This window comes from Lissotriton vulgaris, chromosome 1_1 (genome assembly GCF_964263255.1).
Source record: "Lissotriton vulgaris chromosome 1_1, aLisVul1.2, whole genome shotgun sequence".
Taxonomy (NCBI): domain Eukaryota; kingdom Metazoa; phylum Chordata; class Amphibia; order Caudata; family Salamandridae; genus Lissotriton; species Lissotriton vulgaris.
Window position 1 is genome coordinate 1,530,032,330 of NC_141685.1, and position 20,662 is coordinate 1,530,052,991.

The window sequence follows — 20,662 nt, forward strand, 5'->3', positions numbered from 1 at the left end:
TGAAAGCAGAAGAGGGGGCCAAATATGCGGAGTTATGGCAACCCTTTTTGTCCCTGTTGGCCACAGAATTCAGGGAGGTGACATGTCCCGCTATCTACGGCTGCTACGACTATCTCAGCTAGATGATGGCACTAAGGTTGAGTGAACGGATGCGAGTATGGATTGAGGAACTGGACTTGGAACGAGGGTGGTGGGTAGGCAAGTTGGGAGGGGGGCGGGGAAAGGGGGGGGTTGGGGGGGTTTGCTCTCTCTTTTGGCATTTGCACTTCAGCATTGCATTCAACCTCTATTCGGTATAGCACTGGGACTCAGTTTGCCATGTAGGCTTTGTGATATGCTTTATTCTGACGATCCGGTTTCATATCAAGCATTTGTCGCACATACAATGTTTGCTGTATGCTTACTGCACTACCTGAGAGTCTTGTGTTCAATAAAAAGATTTAATACTAACTATAAATGGGTGACCTGAGAATCGCAAAGTTGTTGATGAAGAGTTGAGTAAATTCTGGGAAGTGAAGCATAAAATTAGCCTTCACGAGGATTTGCTCTGGAGAAAAGACAAAATAATACCCCCAAAGAATTTACTAGATAAACGGATTGACCTAGTCCATGAAGGACACTTAGGAAAAAGCCTCACTAAGAACAGACTCAGGGAGCACTACTGGTTTCCAGGTATGGATTCATTGGTGGAGAGCAAGGTGAAGAACTGCCATTAATGCGCAAACAGCGACAAATCCAAACATATTCAGAAGGCTCCATTATCCCCAGTGTCAATTCCAAGTAAACCATGGGAAAAACTGGCGTTGGATATCATAGGACCAATCAACAGGTCGGGCATGAACAAGCGGTTTATCTTCACTTTAACAGACTGCAATTCACACTGGGTGGTGACGAAACTGGTCAGTGTAATCACGACTGAATCTTTAATCGAATTTTTGAGTAACTCCTTCTCTAACAAAGTATTCCCTCCGCATTGGTTACGGACAACGGAGTACAGCTCACATCATCAGCTATGTCTGAATTCTTGGAGAAGCTTAAGATTGCACATCTCAAAACAGCATTGTACTGCCCTCGGGCAAATGAAATGATCGAAAGGGTGAATAGAATGATTAAAGAAAACATCCAGTTAGAATGTGCTAATGATGTCCCGGTAGAGAGGTTGATTAGGGAGTTGTTATGGGCCTATCACACTACTCCCAACACAGTAACTGGCATATCTCCTTTTTGTTCTCTCAGAAGAAGGAAACCTAGTACTACGTTCTTCCCTTCTTGGATGGGTGGGGGAGACTTATATACTCAGTCGTTTGAAGAGGTTAAAGATAAAGTAGAATCGCATCAGGCCAGATATAAAGAACTGTATGATGTGAAACATGGATGCAAGTCACAAAATTGGGCAGCAGGAGAGTTGGTGGTGGTGAAGAGACCTAATCTCAGGGGCAACTATGAGTCAAAATATTTAGAGCCCAAAGAATCATAGAGGTAAAGAATAACACAGTGACCTTAGAGAATGGACAAAACTGGAGCATGGACCGGTTGGCAAGATACCATGATACCGGGGCTCCTGCGAAGGGGAACCCCCTTGGGACCACCGGCCTAAGGGTGCACACCAAGAGGGCTACCATTACACCTAACTGGCACAAGGACTACAATATGTATTAAATGTGTTAGGTATACCTGTATGATCCTGGTTTCTTGATTTGTTAGGAAAGGACCACAATATGTGTTAACTCTGTTAGGTATACCTTTATACTCCTATTTCTTGTTTTGTTTGGAGGAAATATGTGTTATAACCTTTATACTTGTCTTCATTCACATTGGTACTTCCCTCCTACCCCCCTCCTTTTTCCTCAATTGGAACGTTCCTCTGTTCCCTGAAGGCTACCTTAGAATCTTGAGAAAAGTAGGCTGAGAATGACTACAGTACTGTGAAGAAGTTTCCTGTGTATACGGATGTATGTCGTTACAACGCATACTTTTACTCCGCATACCATTACAACGCGGTATTTACAACGCATACCGCTACAACGCATAGCGCTTTGGGGTGCTGGATAGTGGTAAGTATAATTTACTATTCTAACTCCAGTCCCCGTGGACCCTAGGGAAGGTGTTGGATAGTAAATTAAACTTACCTCTTATCCTAGAGCGCCCCCCAGCGCCATGCGTTGTAACGGTATGCGTTGTAATGCCTGCGTTGTAGTGGTAGTGCGGAGTAAAAAATGCGTTGTAACAGGTGCATACCGTGTATACTGGTGGCTTAGTGGTGGCTGTGAATAAAAGACTTACCATTTCCTTGGTTCCGGTATTCTTTATAACACATGGATTTTTGCAGAACCAGCCAGAAACCTCACTTCCAAGGGCCCAGGACTGGATTGGTACCATTTGGCAGGGCAGGACTCATAGGTGGAAGAGTCCGTAGACTGCAGAAGGGTTGAACAAAGTCTTTGATGTCCTTGAGATGTCAGAACAGGAGGCAAGCCAGCAAGCTCTTGGAGTTACTTGGTTCTGGGGATGTGGAAATTCAGTTCCAGTCCTCCTCACACCAAGCAAGGGTCAGCAGGCACCATGGCACAAACAACAGAGCTGGAGTCCAGGGAGCATATTGTCAGTCCTTTCAGCAGCAAAGCGGTCCTCTTCCTTACAGAGTGTCCTAAGGTCCAGAGTGTACTGAGTTCGTGGTGTCAGGCGCCCAGATGTGCCTTTAGAGTGGGGGAGGCTTCAAAGAGAGGCCTGTTAGGGATGTATGACGGTACAACACGTGGTATTACCATGCGTACCGTTACAACGCAGGTTTTACGACGCAAGTCGTTACAACGACTTGCGTTGGGGGACGCTGGATAGTGAATAGTTTAATTTACTATTCCAACTCCAGTCCCCGTGGATAGTAGAGAAGGTGTTGGATAGTAAATTAAACTATTCCCTACCCTAGAGCGCCCTCCAGCGAAAGTCGTTGTAACGACTTTCATTGTAAAACCTGTGTTGTAATGGTACTGCGTCGTTAGAGTTTTGTTGTAAAGGATGTTTCCCCCTTTGAAGGCCTTTGAAGTCCTTTGAAGTCCACAAGGTCCCTACCCATCCTGCCCTGGCTCCAGACTCACTACAGGGGGTATGCAGCTCTTTGGCTGAGGACATGCACAGCCCTATTTAGGTGCAAGTGTCAGCTCCTCCCACCCATTTAGTCCAGGAAGGTCTGAAATTTGCACCACATTACAACCTTAGATCAGAATCCATGCATAAAAGCAAGTGCAGGAGGGGTCAAAATGTCCCTAACTCAACTACACTATTTAAAATACATTCATAGAGCCTTCGAAAAATGCCATACTTCTGCTTTCTGGGGTAAAGTCTTAACCTATCCTAAGGGGCATTGCAGGCATATGTTAGTAGTTTCATGAGGAGTTGTAGTGTTACTGCATTCTCTCTTACATCCATAACTGTTAAATTGATTACCCAACTGCTTATAGCTGCCAGCTGGGTAATAGAACAAAAGCAAAGGGCCAAGATCCCCTCAAGATGTTACTTGGTACAACGAAATTTGGAGCATTTATGAGATGAAACATCTCACAGCTGTAAAAGGCAATATGGCTTGACAAGTTTGATCAAATTTGGTAGCCATTCTATACATATGTCAATTGAGCAACTCAAAAAATTAGTATGTGTAATTTTATTACACCTGTACTGTTGTGTTTGAGGACTGCCAGTCATTCGGTTGCTATGATCTTATACCATGAAAAACTTTCAGCAAAGCTGTAAAAAAATGCACAGTTATTTGTCGGGTGCTGAAATATGCATCATAGTTGTAACAGACACATACACACCTACACCCTTGTTGCTGTAACAAGCGTGGGCATTGCACTTTACCTGGAAAGAAGCAGAAACAGCGGATGGATTGCTGCTGGCAAACACAGATGCCCCCAAAAAATGTTCGACACAATTTCAGATCTCTAGCTGAGTTGCTTAAGGAAATAATATTCTGAGGGCCAGATTTATGATCCTGTCACACAACGCAGAACAGCACACTGCTTGACAGGGAGAGAGGAGGAAAGCCCATATCTACAGAGATATGACACTCTCCTCCCCTCTCCCTGCTGAGCGCCATGCACATACCACTACAGTGCAAGGTTGTCTGCTTGAGTCTAGCATAGGTTTTGTACTGAAGGGCACCCTTCCAGTACAACATTCTATGCCTAGACAAACTGTAAAACCTTTCCTAATTTGTATGTGTTGTGTACAGTGTAGCACACATGCACAGTCAGAAAAGAAAGGAGAAATAAGTGTATTTCTTCTTTTAATGGCTGCTTCAAAGTGGCGTTATTTTTTAAAGCAAAACCCTGTCTACTTTTGTTATTGGAAAGGGCTTTGCATCAAAAAATATGGCTGGTTGCACGGAAACACATGTGTAACATCCTGTGATGCAGCGTAGTGCAAATGAGCGCTTTTGCTCTTTTGGTGTACTTTAGGGCGCCTTTTCTAAACAAAACAAGGTTTGCGCTAAAAAATAAGTCCAACAAAAAACTTTTTGTATAGGTTTGCGTCACTTTTGTGATACAATCCCAGTGCAAATGTTTGTAAATCTGACCCTGAATCTTATCTCGCGGCACTGCTTTTGTGACAAAGATTTCAGATACATGATCTGAAACTTACTGGGCCATTTAGGATTTAGTGACATGTAAGACCTGCCATAAATTGGCTGGGGTCCTACCTCACAAAAACAGAGGCATACTCACATCATTCTGAGGTGTTGGAAATTCCAAATTGGTGATGCTAGAGTCTCAGCTGACTAATCTATTAGAAACCTACGACCCAACAGCCCATTTGCCACAAGGCCCCCAGGTCAATGTATTGGACTGTCCACCTTATTTAGGGCAGGACTTCTGACGCATATTTTGCCTGCCTTTATCAATAGTCTCTCTTGCATGAAGAAATCTTCCTGGGCTTGAGGACCATTACTTGTGTGCATTTCATATGCAAAGTGCAAGTTTAGGGGATTATAAAACACAAAAAAACTATGCACACCAGCCATCAGCAGATGTTGGTCTGCCAGAACAGCAGTTCTGGTGGAATTTCTCACGCTATGTCACTAGAAGGACGTTCGCTGAAACAATTGCCAACAAGCTGGTGAGGACCACCAAATGCGGCATGTGGTCCTCTTCTGTCTGGCGAAGGCAAGGGCCTCTGCCATACCTGTAGGCCACCAACCTTACTAAATTAACTCCACTAGTTGCTCATTCTCCTCAGATAATTATATATTTCATAAAGCAGGTTATTAATGCTTCCCGTTCAGTCCTTCTGTTGAGTAATGACCCAACCAGGAGTTGGAGTGAGACTGATCTAACTATGTCAGTCATGCTTCAGCTGCATATGGTCATCCTATTACGGGTTTTAATTTTTATAGTGTTCGTGTCAGGATGTTTTTCTCAGTTTAATATAGAAACATGAATACAATTTTACATATAAAAAAAAAATAAGAATAATTTAATATTTTTTGTAGGATAAATCTCGGCATTCAATGTGAACAGTACACCCTGAAGAGTGTTGATCCACTGTTGTCTCCTTCAATAAGAACTCTCTGACTTCTGATTTTGAAGGAGTTCTGGTACTGTAAGCTTGCTACTTCAGCGCCTTGAAGGACCTCTATTTTAAAACACAGCTGCGCATGATAACACGCTCTTGCTGAGATCAAGGGAAGGTAATTTTAATGTCCTCGCCTCCAAACAAGAAGTAAATTGGAGATGTAGCAACAGGTCAGAACAGAAACCATGCAGTTTAATTATACCATTAGTGTAGCTCACCCGTGGCTCGCCCTTTCAGTCAGAACACAGTTATTTCACTCTCCACGGGTCGTTCGCGGATTTCTCTCCTCATTATGAAGTTATAGAAACAACAATCAAATCTATTTCATAAATGTCTGCCTGTTTAGTTTCTCTTTTCTCTGTAATAGCGTTTATTTTCAAGGATTACTCTGCTGGCAATTAGAATAAGTGGTTATGGAAAACTACCCGTAATTAGAATGAATTCAGGGACGTTTCATTCCAGGCGAAAGTGTAAAGTAGCAAAAATCTCCCTGAAGTTTGCTTTCTCAACTTTGTGTTAGTTTTTTTCAATACACAAACACAATCTATAAAATGAAAAGAGAGAGAGAAGCATGTAAATTACAAATGACCATAACAAGGTTAAAATAATTTACTTTAGCAGAATAACAAGAACCCTAAAAATGCATTAATATGATCATATGTTTCACCCATAATCAAATGAGTGCTTTTATTTAAACAGGAGGAATAACATATTCATTCATGCCACGGGAATCAATAGTGAGCACCGCCTTCTGTGCTGTAGGAAGGAAGAAATGGAAGTAATGAGGCTTTCGAGTAACAGCCTGGATTGTCTTTTGTGGAAGCCTGCTGTAAGTCGCAGATAGATCCAGATGGGACACGCCCATTACATTGATCATGTGACATCTTCATCCTCTCCTCTCCACATCTACGGATGGATGGGAGGATGGAATTTCCATTTCAACAACAAAGTCCTGTTATCCCACATTTTTCGACCCGGAATGGGAATGATATGTGCACATGGTTTTACTAGATCATAAACTGTTTGTGGATCCTCATAACACCCTGCAAAACTCTACTTTTTCCAATTCAATGTAGTATTGCCCCTGAGCAGATGGTAAAGGGAATCTGAATCCAATGTGGGTTGTGGGGATGTGACTGGAGGGTTGGGACTTGTTCAGGGCAAAGGTGTGACAGTGGCCTGGCTAGAGCTGCACTCCATGTTCTTCTGTCCCGTGGTGTTGTAGGAATTTCTCGAGGACTAGGACTTGCAGATGGTCCCATTTCTTGCTGCAATTTTGACTTGGGCGAATCTGACATCGGTGAAACTGAGCCTGGGTGTCCTGCTCCTCAGAGTGCAGAGTGCAGTAAAATTGTACCCATTACCAAAGGGTATGGGAAACTGGGCACCTAACATATGCAATAGCGATATCCCATTTAGTGATACCACTCTGGATGAAGCGTAAGGAGTTTCCCAGTAAGTTAGTCAGTGTGACCAGATGTGTGCCAAATCTGGTATCAATGCTAAGATAAGATTTAAGCCCTGTTAGACCTGAAAATCTGTCCAGCTAAGTGGTGCCACCCCAGCCCTGGACCCTTGGATGTGGACCTAGGGTGCTTGCTCTCTAGCGGAACCGATGCACCCTCTGCTGTGAGAGCAGAATTGGGACATCACACTTTAAATTACTTCGGAACAAATGCATCACCACGACTGCATTGAAAAGAGCAAAGCATCACCTCTACTATGTAGAGAAACCCAGTGAATCACCTTTAGAACCATTGCATCTCAGAACAGATGAATGACCTTCGGTACTGACCACTGCCCCTGCTGCGTGAAGGAAATCAACACATCACTCCCTACTACATGGGGAACACTGAGACATTGTTCGATTGCATCCCACATCTTTATGGATGCAACCAGGATTAAGGTACTTTTGTTTAGCGGGTCTCACTGAGTCCCTGTATCCGGCACGCACTTCATCTTGGTCGCCCTGAGCTCTTGACTTTGTCCCTGTCCGGTGTGAGCAGATATCCCAAGAAAGTGCTTATTTCTTCTAAACACTTTGCTACAGTTTATTCATTAAAATTTCATATCTTAAGTTCTACTTATTGGATATTTGTCGTTTTGGTATTGTTTTATTTATTAGAGCTATTTTTCTAACCTGGTGTGGAGACTTTTGTGTGGTGTTTTTACTTCTTTACTATTTGAATTGTTGCACAAATACTTTACACGTTACCTCTACGTTAAGCCTCACTGCCCTGTGCCAACCTACGAGAGAGTGAGCCTATGTTAATTTAAGGATTTCCTGCTTCTTACCCTGACTAGGAATGTGTTTGCGGCTTGACTGGGGCTCATACCCCAGTCAACCTACAACCCAATTTCTTACAAGCCCTGATTACAAGGTGGCTGGATTTCTGTATGGGTGTAACATGTAGCCAGAAATAACATTTCCAGTTGTTATCACCGTACAAAAATCTGACTATCATGGGTATTTGCCTCCGGAAGGAGGAATGACATGCAAAGCCAAATTTACTGGGGCCACATCTCCATGCTGTGTGACCATTCTGGGAACAAATATGCTTCCATTTACCACCTGCTCTGAGTGTGGTGCCAGTCATGGAAGGCTAGTGGTGGGAAAGTCTTCAGGGCACAGCAGATGATGTGGGCTAGCAGGGGGAGGTTTCCATGCTCCCCGTGCCTTGAGAAGGGCTCAGGCGAGTAACTGGGGCCGATACCGGGCTGTGTTTTCAGTCTAAGCACCATGTACTATTATAGGACTGATTTTCTAGCCAGTAAATTCAGATAAAGTGTTCCCACACCCAGGAAATGCACGTAAGGAAACATTGATTGGTTATAATTGGGCAGAGTAGTATCACACCTACACCACCAAACTTATAATTTGTTCCTAAATTGTTTATAAAAGGAAGTGTAAGATACCAATTTGGTTTCATTGCCTTATTTTTAAGGCACACTGAGCTGAAAGTGAAAAATGTTACTTTGAAAACAGGGGGCCTCATTTTTTAGGCCTTGCGTCAGTTTTGCGCTTCCAATGAGTCACTTTTTGTGATGAACCGGTGGCGTAAAACATGCCTCTTGTTGAGCACAATTTACAAAGTGACGCATCTAAGTAGATGCGTCACTTTGTAAACCCCTGCACTACATTATACCTGCATCAGGTATAATGTATGCGGGGTGCGTTCCCCCGCAAAAAGCCTTGTAGAAGAGATGCAGTGAAATCTATGAGATTTCACTGCGTCACTTCTAGGACGCCGTTGCATCAAAATCTTGCGCCTGCCTCACAGCAGGCGTAAGACTGAGGCAGGCCCTTCCACATGGGGCCTGCCCCATGTGAAAGGACGCATTGCTGGAGTTGCGTCACTTTTGTGACACACTCCAGCAATGCGTCACTTTTGTGCTTACAGATGCGTCAGAAATACTGACATATCTGTAACTCCTTGCGACATGATGCGTCATACATTAAATATGACGCATCATGTATGTCGCAAGGAGTGCGCACTGAGAAGTGACGCATCACTGCTTTCACGCAGCGATGCGTCATTTCTCATAAATGAGGCCCAGGAAGTTTTCAGCTTGATGTTTAATCAGGCTCTTGTTAGCACACATCCTAACGATCAAATTATGTCTTATTGTGAAAGCCTCAGTGAACTCCAACAATGAAACAACTATATCAGCAAATAAGGATAACATTTGTGACAACCATTAATACGAGGAATGGCATACCACCACTAAATCGGATGGGTTATATCATATGTCAAATAATATCATATCCAGAACATTGACCCAACCAATGTATCACAAGGTAAGTCTAAGTAAGCAGAATTGTAGTTAAGAGTAGCACATGTATATACTTAAACTGTTATATATTGGTTAGGTTGATGTTGTAGATGCAATATGTTTGTTAGTCAATATTATCGATCTTGATATAGTGTCTATTGGACCTGACATCCTTGGCTTGGTTTTTTTTTACAACTTTTTGCCTTCAATTCTCCTGTTTTACTGACTTCGTTTTGCTGCCTACTTTACCATTGCTTTCCAATGCAAATGTGCTTGCTCTCTAACATATGGTAAAATTAGCTTAATCTTTAATGGCATATTTAATTTACCCATAAGTCCCTAGTAAAGTGGTATAACATATACCCAGGGCTTGTAAAGTAAACACTGCTAGTGGGCCTGTGCCATTTATTGTGCCACCCACAAAAGTAGGTATTTTTAAACTTGCCTCAGGCCTGCCATCAAAGCCTGTGTGTGCAGTGAAACACTGACATGTCGACCTGGCAAAATAAGACTTTTGCCAGGCCTAAACCTTCCTTTTTTTAATACATGCATGTCACACCTGCATAGGCCCTACACAGCTCAGAGGGCAGCAGGGGGCATTGTATTTAAAAAGATTGGCATGTACTTTTAACCGTTACATCTCCTTGTAGTGAAAAAATCTTAAATCTGGTTTTCACTGCTACTTTACCTGCCTCTCCCATAGGATAACATTGGGTTACAGTATTACATTTAATGAGTGATACCTTTTAACTAGGAGCAGGTAGAAAAGTCAAGTTTCGTCTCTAAAGACTTGTTCAAAAAACCCTATCCAATGGTAAAGCTGGATATTAAGTCACAGTTCTGAAAATTGCACTTTTAGAAAGCTGGCATTTTCTTGTCCTAAATATTTGGTGCCTGCAGCCTGTATCCTGGCTCACATAACTAGTTGTAGCTGGCAATAGGTCTTTGTGTATTACTCCCAGATAGTGAGACAAAGGGCAATGCCTACTGTAGGGATGGGCCATCTCGGTTAAGATGAGGGAGAGGAGCTGTCACCCACTATACTTTCACATCGCTAAGACTCTGACTCAGCACAATTACAAAGGGTTTCACACCGTATTTTTTCAACCAGACAAGCTGGGCATAGGGCAGGGATGCAAGATATTCCAGACACCTCTGTGGGGGAGAACTCTGGAAGATTCTTCCACTTCAAAGTGGCACTAGGTATAAATATTGGACCCTCAGACCCAACTCTTCCGTACACTCCTTGAGGGCTGCTCACCTTGTTAAGAAGAAAGGCTGAACCTGAACCCATCACCCCAGGCTGAAATGACTCCAAGGGGCAGCTGACTGACCTCTTGCTAAAGCTACAGGGACATAAGAAGCTCCAGATGCCTCTCTGCAACAGTCCAGCTGACATGCTGCCTGGACCTAAAACTAGACATGTCTGATCCCAGGGGGCCTCTCCTGGAGTGAGTTCCTCATCCCCAAGAGGTGCCCCTATGTCCTGGACCCTTGGTGTGGCACCAGTTGTGCTCCTCCTCAGAGAAAAGGAGAAATTCTAAAGCTTTAGCTCTTAATGACCACGAACAGTCATATTCATGCCAAGATCTTGCCACCCACACAAACCATCAACACAAAGCTCTGGTGAACCAGACTCTTCGAGCTGCAGCGACCACAAGTGATGACCGACCATGCAAGATCGTAATTTGTGCTACAGCATTGACAGCCTGCGGTGACCGCAAAGCCGAATCTCCAGCAATGCATTGTCATGTAGTTCCTACAAATCTATATAGGATTAGCACATTTAGACAACATAAACTAAGGGATTGGTGTCCAGACTGAGTCCCGACACCCCTAAAGGATGTTAGCCTTTAGACCAGAATTTTTACAGTTCCACTATAAGCCCCCTAACCTTACCAAGGAGAGAATAGTTTCTGGAAATTATCCAACAAGACAATCCATCCTTCACATAGTCTCAGAGAGATACACAGAATAAACTATGAGAATGTTTTCAATAAGCACTTATTGACCCAGCGTCATTCTAGTATAAAACATGTTTGTTGCGACAATCATTAGACTGAAACAGATATATAAGATTACAAGCGCCAACAGAGTAAACAAAAGGTAGAATTTTACCATAGTGCTAAAACAGTGAATATATGCAGGCATATAGATACATGACAGTAATCAAGCGTGCCCCTAAGATGCAAACCCTACCTGAGTGCACCTAATCATACCTAGCATGTATGTGAGTGTAAAGCCAAGAATCCCCTAGGAAAGTGCTAACACTATTACTTGATGGGAGAGAACGAATGAGCCCGTCTTGGCCTTCAGTTGGACACCCCGCAAGGAATGTCAGACCACTGCGTGCTGGAGTTTCTGCTTGCAGGGACTTTCAGCCTCTTGTTTCAGCGTGGAAGCTTCTCCTCTGGTTACCCAGCGAAGATGTGGTTCTTTTATACCCAAAAAGATGCTCCTCAGGGGTTCTACCTAGATGTGTAATGGTACTTTGGGCCTTTCGTCCAACGATGGCGATAGCCGTAACTTTTGTACAGAGTTATTATCCAGAAGATGGCAATCCTGCAGTGTATGTTCTGTGTAGGGGATTAAGATATGATACTAAGAATCCTCATGCATAATAAATGAGGTTAGGTTTCAGAAAAAAAACGTATGGCATTTCGTATAAATGCCATGCCATATGCACATAACTAGGTAAAAGGTCAGCGCCAGAGCTGTTATGCAGAGCAAGGTAGGACAAACGTAGGTAAAAGTTTGTGCAGCTACCTAGGCTTATATTGGGGTACATTGGGGCTCATAACAGCCTAACAGGATCTTAATGCTACAGCAATGAGCATCCAAGACACCCGGCCTGCTCTTTGCGCTACATCGACAACCATCCGTGACGTTGTGCCTGCTCCTCACGGCCTCCTCCACTGTGATCAAAACTCTTTACATTGGACTTTGGAAGGTAACTTTTTTAGTGGGAATTACCTGGTCCCTGTAGCCAGACTGCACTCCATTACGGCCAGACTGAACTTGTAACTTTCACCCAGTCTCATACAACCAGATAGCTGAGACTGCACTATATCTACCTGAAATCATTAAAAGTTCATAGTTCCGGTCCTACTAATTGGATTTCTGTCATTTTGGTGTAAATAATCAAAATTGACGTGGGATTTTTTCTTGAGCTTTGTTTTCACTTTATTGTTGTGTGCTGCATAAATACTTTACATATAGCCTCTAAGTGAGGCTTTTGTGCCAAGCTACAGAGGATTAAGCACAGGTTAATTTGGAGTTTGCTTGTGTTCCATCCTGAACAGAATTGTATTTGCTGCCTGAGTAGGGTTTCACCTTCCTCAACCAGTAACCCAATTTCCTAGTGTCAAGTACCCCTGGGGAACGATAAAAATTTACAAAAAAAAATCAAATTGATCCCATTTTATTACTTCTTTGACTAATATGGCAGATGATGTCAGGGTGATGCACTAAAGTGAATGAATACATTTGAACGCACTTACTTATTTGAAAGCCATGTACCAAAGGTGCTGCACAGAATAATCTAACAGTACATAATAATTAGCAGAGGAATGCTAAAAAAAATATGCAGGGCTAACTCTCAAAGATAAATCTAGGTTTGGAAATGTATCCACATGTAGAAATCAGCCTACTACTGAATGTGTGAATTTCCAAACAAATGGTATTCGCAAACAATATGCTTAGATACACATACAATGGATCCATTCTGTGTTGCATGGTAAAAGGACAGGCAATACTGAGTCCTGAATTACCATTTCTGGCTTGCATTGCCACCCCTGGATTGTGCAATTTCACCTTTCATTCCTGGCATGGGGTAAAATATGCTGGTTCCACAATTATGAGGCCCATTCCCACATGCAATTCCTTATTTTGGGCATTTTAAATACACAGCCGTTGGCAAATGTGTTTGGAGAAACATTTGTTTATGCGGGATGTCTTCATGAACCTAATAAAATGTGTAACCATGTGGGGTGGTATCTCCTGCAGAGATACTACTGCTGCAAATTTACCACTCCTAATGACTCATTATAAAATCCTGGGTATAGATGTGTTTTGACTTGGCCCTTTCTGCAGGGTCACCCCCAAATGTTTTGCCTTCAATCTTCCTATTTTTGCTGGCTATGTTTTGCTGGCCTTGGGACTTTGTTCACTTTACTACTGCTAACAGTGCTATAATGCTTGTGTTCTTTCCCTAAAACATGGTGAAATTGGACTACACCTGATTGGAATATTTAATTTACTTATATGTCCCTAGAAAAGTGGTATACCGTATGCCCAGGGTATATAATTTAAAACCTACTTGTGGGCCTACAGCAGTTATTGTGCCACCCACTTAAGTGGCTCGTTTAGCCATGTTTCAGGCCTGCCATTTGAGGAATTATATATACTGTTCAGTGATATCGCTAGAACTCAAACAAAAACTGATGAGGGAATCAGATTCATTACTACATCTAATGAGGCAAATAAAAAAATTAAGAATATTTTATGTAAGAATTAGCAGATGCTTAAATGTGACTCCATTATACCCCTCTGACCCTTTTAACCACTTTATCCAATGGCCATTGAGGACAGCTTCTCTCTCTGAATCTACAAATAGTATTTTTCTTTTTTTGGAGAAGGCTTCCTCTGTGCTGCAATTCCTACTTGCCTGCAAGAGTTTCTCTTAAGGGATACTCCATTTCAAAGGATCCTGATAGTCATTAAGGGTAGGAAAAATGATGTTTCCTGCTTTGGGTTTCCTAGAGTCTAGTGGCAATATTACCATCACATATCGCTATATGGACATACAGAACAGTAATTTATTTCTTTGATAATTTCTGATTTTAGCATTACATTACATTTGTTGTTGTTAAGCCTCTTAACAAATCTCTCAGCCATATCCTGTATTCCTTGCGAAAAGAGCTCTATTTAGCGAAGCCACAACACCAAATGATCAAACCCTGCCAGTGTTTCCTCAGCAATGGACACTTATTACTCCCGTCAGCCCATCTTGAGCCCGGCATAGCTTGGTGTGAGATATCTGCCCATTGCTGTTGCATTTCTGTCTAAAACTAGTGTTATTAAACATGAAAACATTATTTTCCAAACAGTATCTTGCAAGCTACAACAGCATATTAGTGTGTGACAGAAACCAAATTGGTCTTGCTCAGAGAAAATACTTCAATGCTCTTAAATCCTCCTCCTGTCTGCTACTGGTGTATGAAAGTGTTACATCAACTGTCAGGAGTAGGTAACAATGTTCCCATTTTATATCAATTATTTACATTAAGAAATCGTACATGTTCCTTACATAAGATAGTAAACCTGTCAAAAAAGTGTCTGATAAAATGGTATACAAATTTAGAGCTGTTCTCAAGGAGGCTCCCAATCGATGATGCACTCTGTCTGGGGGCAGATCATTAGTGTCTTTGTGTACTTTAGGCAAGTGGTAAAGAACTGAGATACTTGTAAAGTCACATTTTAGATATTTTAATTGGTCTTCTTCTAGTAAACCTTGTTCTTTCCAATTGCAAATGTTCCTCTGTAAGTAAGTTATATTCCTTCCGTGGAATCACTTATTAACATTCTTGTGTAGCAAGCTATCTCATAGCTTCAAATGGGAGTATTATGGAATTCCCTCCCTTACCAGCTGGGCAGATTATTATACTCTTATCTTTCAACAATGTGACCATGTTAGATTATCTTTGTACTTATACTTCATTCTACTGAGCCTATTAATTTCTATTATTGTATTCTCATGAAATGCATCTATAATGTCATATGTCAAATGTGGCATGAATGTTGATTTAGGCTTAAAGTTACTGGAGATTATTCTGTTATAGATAATCCCTAAATTGCCCAGAAAGTGTTCTACGTTACTTTTATCTATTCCAGTACCATTTCCAACTCATATAATGCTATAAACATATCAGCATTGCTTATCTTCAGTTTGCAATTATCTGGTAATGCTCTGTTCTCACTTTCATTTGTAGCTCTAAAGTTACATATAAAGTGGATTTTTTCAATTTCAATTTACATACTAGTCTGAAAAGATCTATTTGTGTTTGTACACAATCACATTTCATGGTAGGGCAAAACGACAAACCCAGCTTCAGAACCTCTTTCTTTTCAGAAGTGAGTGTTTTGGTAGCTAAATTAATAATAGTTTTATGACCCTTTTCCATCATTGGTTGTGTGGCTCACCCCTGTTGTTTGATCCCACAAGGGCTGTTGTGGTTTTCCCCTTCCACTTTCTAAATTGGTTCCTCCTTCTTTTCCTTTGCTTCCTCCTCATTTGCATCCACATCCTCTTCCTCTTGTTGGGAGCATTATTTTTATTTGTCCTTTTCTGAGAAGGTGGTAATCATATAAAAAAGTTGTTTTGATAATCGCCTCTCCTTTAGAGACTACATTTCTGATTATCCAAGACATCACTTTCTTCCGTCAGTTTCGACTCCTTTTCAACTCCCATTGTACTGGTTAGAGCCTGATTGCTTCCCTCCTGTTCCACTTCTCGGTAAAGGTAACCATATTTCCTATTAACTGTTATTATTAATCCCCTCTCAAATCTTGAACATCCCTCAGGAATTATCTTTGCATAATCACATCCCTTCTAATTTTTGTAAGCTATCATTCATATCCCTCATCAAAGTGTCAATGGTTTATTTTTCACGCTAAAAGGCTTGTCTTGGGGCAATCCATTATTTGTTCAATTTCTTTCAATATTTGTTCACAGTCAGAATGTATACCCTTTATCAACATTGTCAACGTGGTTTAAGAACATTGGGTTGAATTGTCCACCCATTCTTGCAACTTCCCAGGATCTGAATTGTAAAATGAGGGCATAGTATAGATCTGGAGGCCCCTTTGGATTTTCTTATTGTTTAGGTAATTGTGAAATAACCTCCAACCGTTTAGAACGAGCAGTTTTAAACAATTGTTCTAGTTTTCTCAATAGACCCATCACTTTAATTTCCTTAGATGCACCGCCCCTTTTGTTATTGTTTGTAGTGGCCCTCTGTGTTATCCTGAAAATAGTGCTCTAGCTGCCTGCATCCTTCGGCTCTCCCTCTCAGTGGCCATGTTTGAGAAAAAAGGCAAATAGGTCTAGTCATGTTCTAAACACAGTCAACCGCTCATAATGTAGGAGTTCCTCCTTCCTGAAATCCTATCAATTGATGATCCAGTCAGGGTGGCTTGTGGGTGTTTGCAGTCACCGCTTACACTCAGATCATGTGACCCCCCACCTGCGCTATTGCTGAAACCCAGTGGTGCAGCATATAATAAGTCCTCAGACCCAAAGACACTGTCCCCTCTCCGTGATTTCTGCTTCTGTCAGCTCTAGTCTCTCTGATACTGCCATGGTATCATACTCTGTGGGGTCATTGTCCTTTGACCTTTGCAGTCAGAACATATTCAAGTGTCGTGGGATTGTGGGGAAGGTCTCTTTGAGACAGCTCCGTATGTGTTTCTTCTGCAGGTGTGCATTGATTGAAGTCAATTATCCACTATTTCTCAAATGTGCTCCTGACCTCGATGCCCTCGTGGAGGCAGCGGGTCAATCCGTGGAGCTGCTGATAAGGATCCAATTCTCAAGCCCCATAAATTCCTCAACGCATTTTGGCCACACAGAATCTTATTAGTAAAAAGTTTAAATGTGTTGGTGCTCCGTATATACAGTGCAAACGTGAGCAACATAGACAAAGGACTAAACCACAGTCTACAAGCAGTGACACCATATGTAACGTCGTTCTTAGATATGGGGTCAAATATATAATACTTTGGAAGTGTGTTCAGACCATTTTTTTTATAAAACAAAACCACCTAAAAAACACGGCACAAAAGTGAGAAATGTTCATGCATCCCTACCTCCACCCTCGAAAAAGACTGAGACCCTGTCTGTAGAAGCTCCAACACAAGACACCAGCCGGAGAGATGAGGAAAAATAGACCATGTGAGAAGTTGACCCCGACACAAAGGGGCAGATTTACAAGCCCCTTGCGCCACTTTTATCATGGGGAAAGTGACGCAACGTGGGCAAGGGGCTTGTAAATCTGACCCAAAGTGTCTGTCTCTGGGTATGTTACCTTTGTTGAAAGGATTGTGACAATGTACAGGGTCTAAGCAGTGATGCCGCCAAATTACTTACTGAAGTAGGTTAATTACGCTGAATCAAACATTGTTCCTCGTCACATTCCTGGTTTCTGCCCAGACCCTGTTTTTATGGTTGATTTTATCTATTCATTTCTGTTTGTTATTGTTTCATTTCTTCCTGTGGGAGGCTCACCTTCTTCTCCTCGCTGGAGGGAGGAAGAGCTAGGCTTAGAAATATATTGCAGCTACTTCTGAAGGTGGGTCACCCCGATAGATGAGGACTCTGATGAGAAACAGAAGTACTGAGTGTAATGAATATTACTGGAAAGTAACTTGACATTCAGTCACAGTACTATGGTTCATTTGCTGCCTGTACTGAAGCTAAACTGACTAGCAAATGAGATCCAAAAATGGAAGCTTTTAATTTGCATGATTCTTTAAAGTCCAATTGTAAAGTGGTAGTTTTATAAACTATTGCCACCTATAATTTACATATACTTAGAGTGCTCATGCTCGGATAACTTGATTACGTTTCTGACTTCCCTGCTCCTGATTTGATGGCTTTCCTCCCCGTTTATGAGACTGTTCCACCTTGGATCCTTCTGGTCCTATAGTGCCCTGATTGGAGGACTATCCAGTGCTTAATATGAGCCTGTGATTTCTGGTGCTTGGCACCAGCACTTAAATGTCAACACTGGCACTTACGACAGTCTACCACATGGTGGTGTAATGTGTTAAATTTAAAGATAAGCACAACAGTGGTTCATTATTACAATAAAATGCATTCAAAATAACCAATATTTACCATCCAAGTCATTCTTACAGCTTTGGTGGGGCTGAAATAATCTGATTTATCACACTTCTCAGTTTCAGTTTTTAACGTCTTTATTTCGATGTTTTTCTTCATAAAAGACAAGCGTATAAAAAACACACAGCAGGTAAGTAAATACAACCATATACAAACAATTTAAGTTATCATAGATCATGTTTAAAAAGCAATTAAATAGCATAGAAAGACGATTTTACCAAAGTTAATACATAAAAAAAATTTTTTTTAAGATAATACGAAATTGCAATCCAGTAAGCATAGATTTAGGACAACTCATTAGGCATTCAGCTATTGGCTCCTTGTAAGCACCTTGCTCTGATAATCCAGGCCCACCCAAGATATTTTGCTACCCCTATGGATAGCCATTCTGCTGTATTGTATTTTAGGGATAACAATGCTTCGTTGCTCACTCGGGTGTTTAATCTTTTGCATATTGGTTTTAGCCATTTACGGCGTGGAGCACAATAGGCTGGGCAGGCAAACAGGAAATGCCCTAAAGATTCCTTCCGCTCAGGACACCAGGGGCAAGACAAGGACAGATGGTTGTGCCACTTGTTGGTAAATTCTCTTATTGGCAGCGTCCCTACACGAAACTGATGGTACAGTTTCCTGACAATGCATTTGAGGATGGTGTCCCAATAAATCTCTGTGTGCGGAACCACTTTGTAAGTCAGAAACATACTAGTTAGGTTGGATTTATGAGAAAGCTCTACCTGTTCCTCTTTGACTATGCACCAATATAATTGTTTAAACTCTTTTTTCGATGGAAAGGTGTGATCTCCCGGCTCAGTCCATAACGATTGAAGACCCATTCTGAATAGGGTATTCTTAATAGATCTAAACCAGGATATATCCCCTGCCCCTTGTAACGATCTCACTTCCAGTAATTCTTTGGCAAACATAGATAGTTCAGGGGTGGACCAGATACTTCTCCATAACAAAACCATCCTATATTGGGCAAGATGTTTAATGGAGTGGAAGCCCATATCTAACATGAGAGGGAGTGATGGTGTTGATGGTGGGAGACTCACTAGGCTGCGAAAAAATGTGTTCTGTATTTTATCCAGAGCGGCCAGATCTGCGTTCCCCCATAAGTCCGCCCCATACAGTATTGCTGTGCTGATTTTGGCGCTATAGATTTTACGTCCTGGTAGTACCCTTTTAGTCATGGAACATCGTTGTTCCTTCACAAGACATCCTGATAAACGAGCAAATTTTAGACTGAGTGCCTCTATTTGTTCCTTCCATCGTAGCCTATAGTCGATGACAACCCCTAGGTATGTCATAACCTCTACTTGTTCTAAGATAGTCCCATTCATGGTTACATGACCCCTCTGAGGTCTATTCTTTGTCAGGACCATAAACTTTGTCTTAGAGACGTTAATTTCAGGTCATTTTGGCTACAGAAGTCCACAAATTTATTTATTGCTAACTGGAGGCCCGCCTGCGTTTTTGCCAGGATTAAGGTGTCGTCAGCAAAGATTAAAAGGGGAAACTTAGTCCCACCCAAGGTTGGCGCATCTGTCGGGGTTGATGAGAGGAACTGGACAACCTGATTGATAAAGAGTAGGAATAGGGTTGGGGCCAGAACACAGCCCTGCCTCACTCCACGGGTCACAGGGAAAGAATCAGTCACCTGGCCCTGACAACCCCACCTTACTCTAGCGAAGTTATCCTCATGCAACCTGATTATAAACTCGAGAAGGTCAGGTGGTATACCCATCCTTCTTAGTGCTGCCCACATCTTTTCTCTCGGGACTAGATCAAACGCAGATTTAAGATCCATGAACGCTGCGTATATTGTGCCTCCTCTTAAAAACACAGTCTTCCAATAGATCATGACAAATCTGAGCACTTGGTCGACTGTGCTTATATTAGCCCTGAAGCCAGCCTGCAGTGGAGACAGGATATTTTCATCTGTCATCCAAAACTGGATTCTGCCCAACAGCATTCTGGCAATCACCTTCTGCAGGGCGTCGATAAGACTGACGGGGCGATAATTCCCCGCGTTTGTCTTATCGCCTTTTTTATACACAGGTAGGATCTCCGCCTCTTTCCAAGATTTGGGAATACTGGCACCTCTCGCTATGGCATTGGCCAATAATGTTATATAGGGGACCCATTTTTCTTGATCATATTTAAATAGGTCCGCTGGAACACAGTCCATACCAGGAGCTTTCCCGTTCTGAACTAATTTTAGGGCATTAGTGGCCTCCATTTCCGTGAAAACTAACTGATCACGAGGTGGGGCTACAGTCGAGACCCAGGTATTCTCTCCGGGGTTGGAAGAGCCCAATTCTGTATTACCAAACTGCACCGAAAAGTGCTTAACCCAAGTCTCCACCGGAACATGGTTGGTTGGGGTTTGCAAGTCCCCTGACCCTCCCCATTTCACTACAT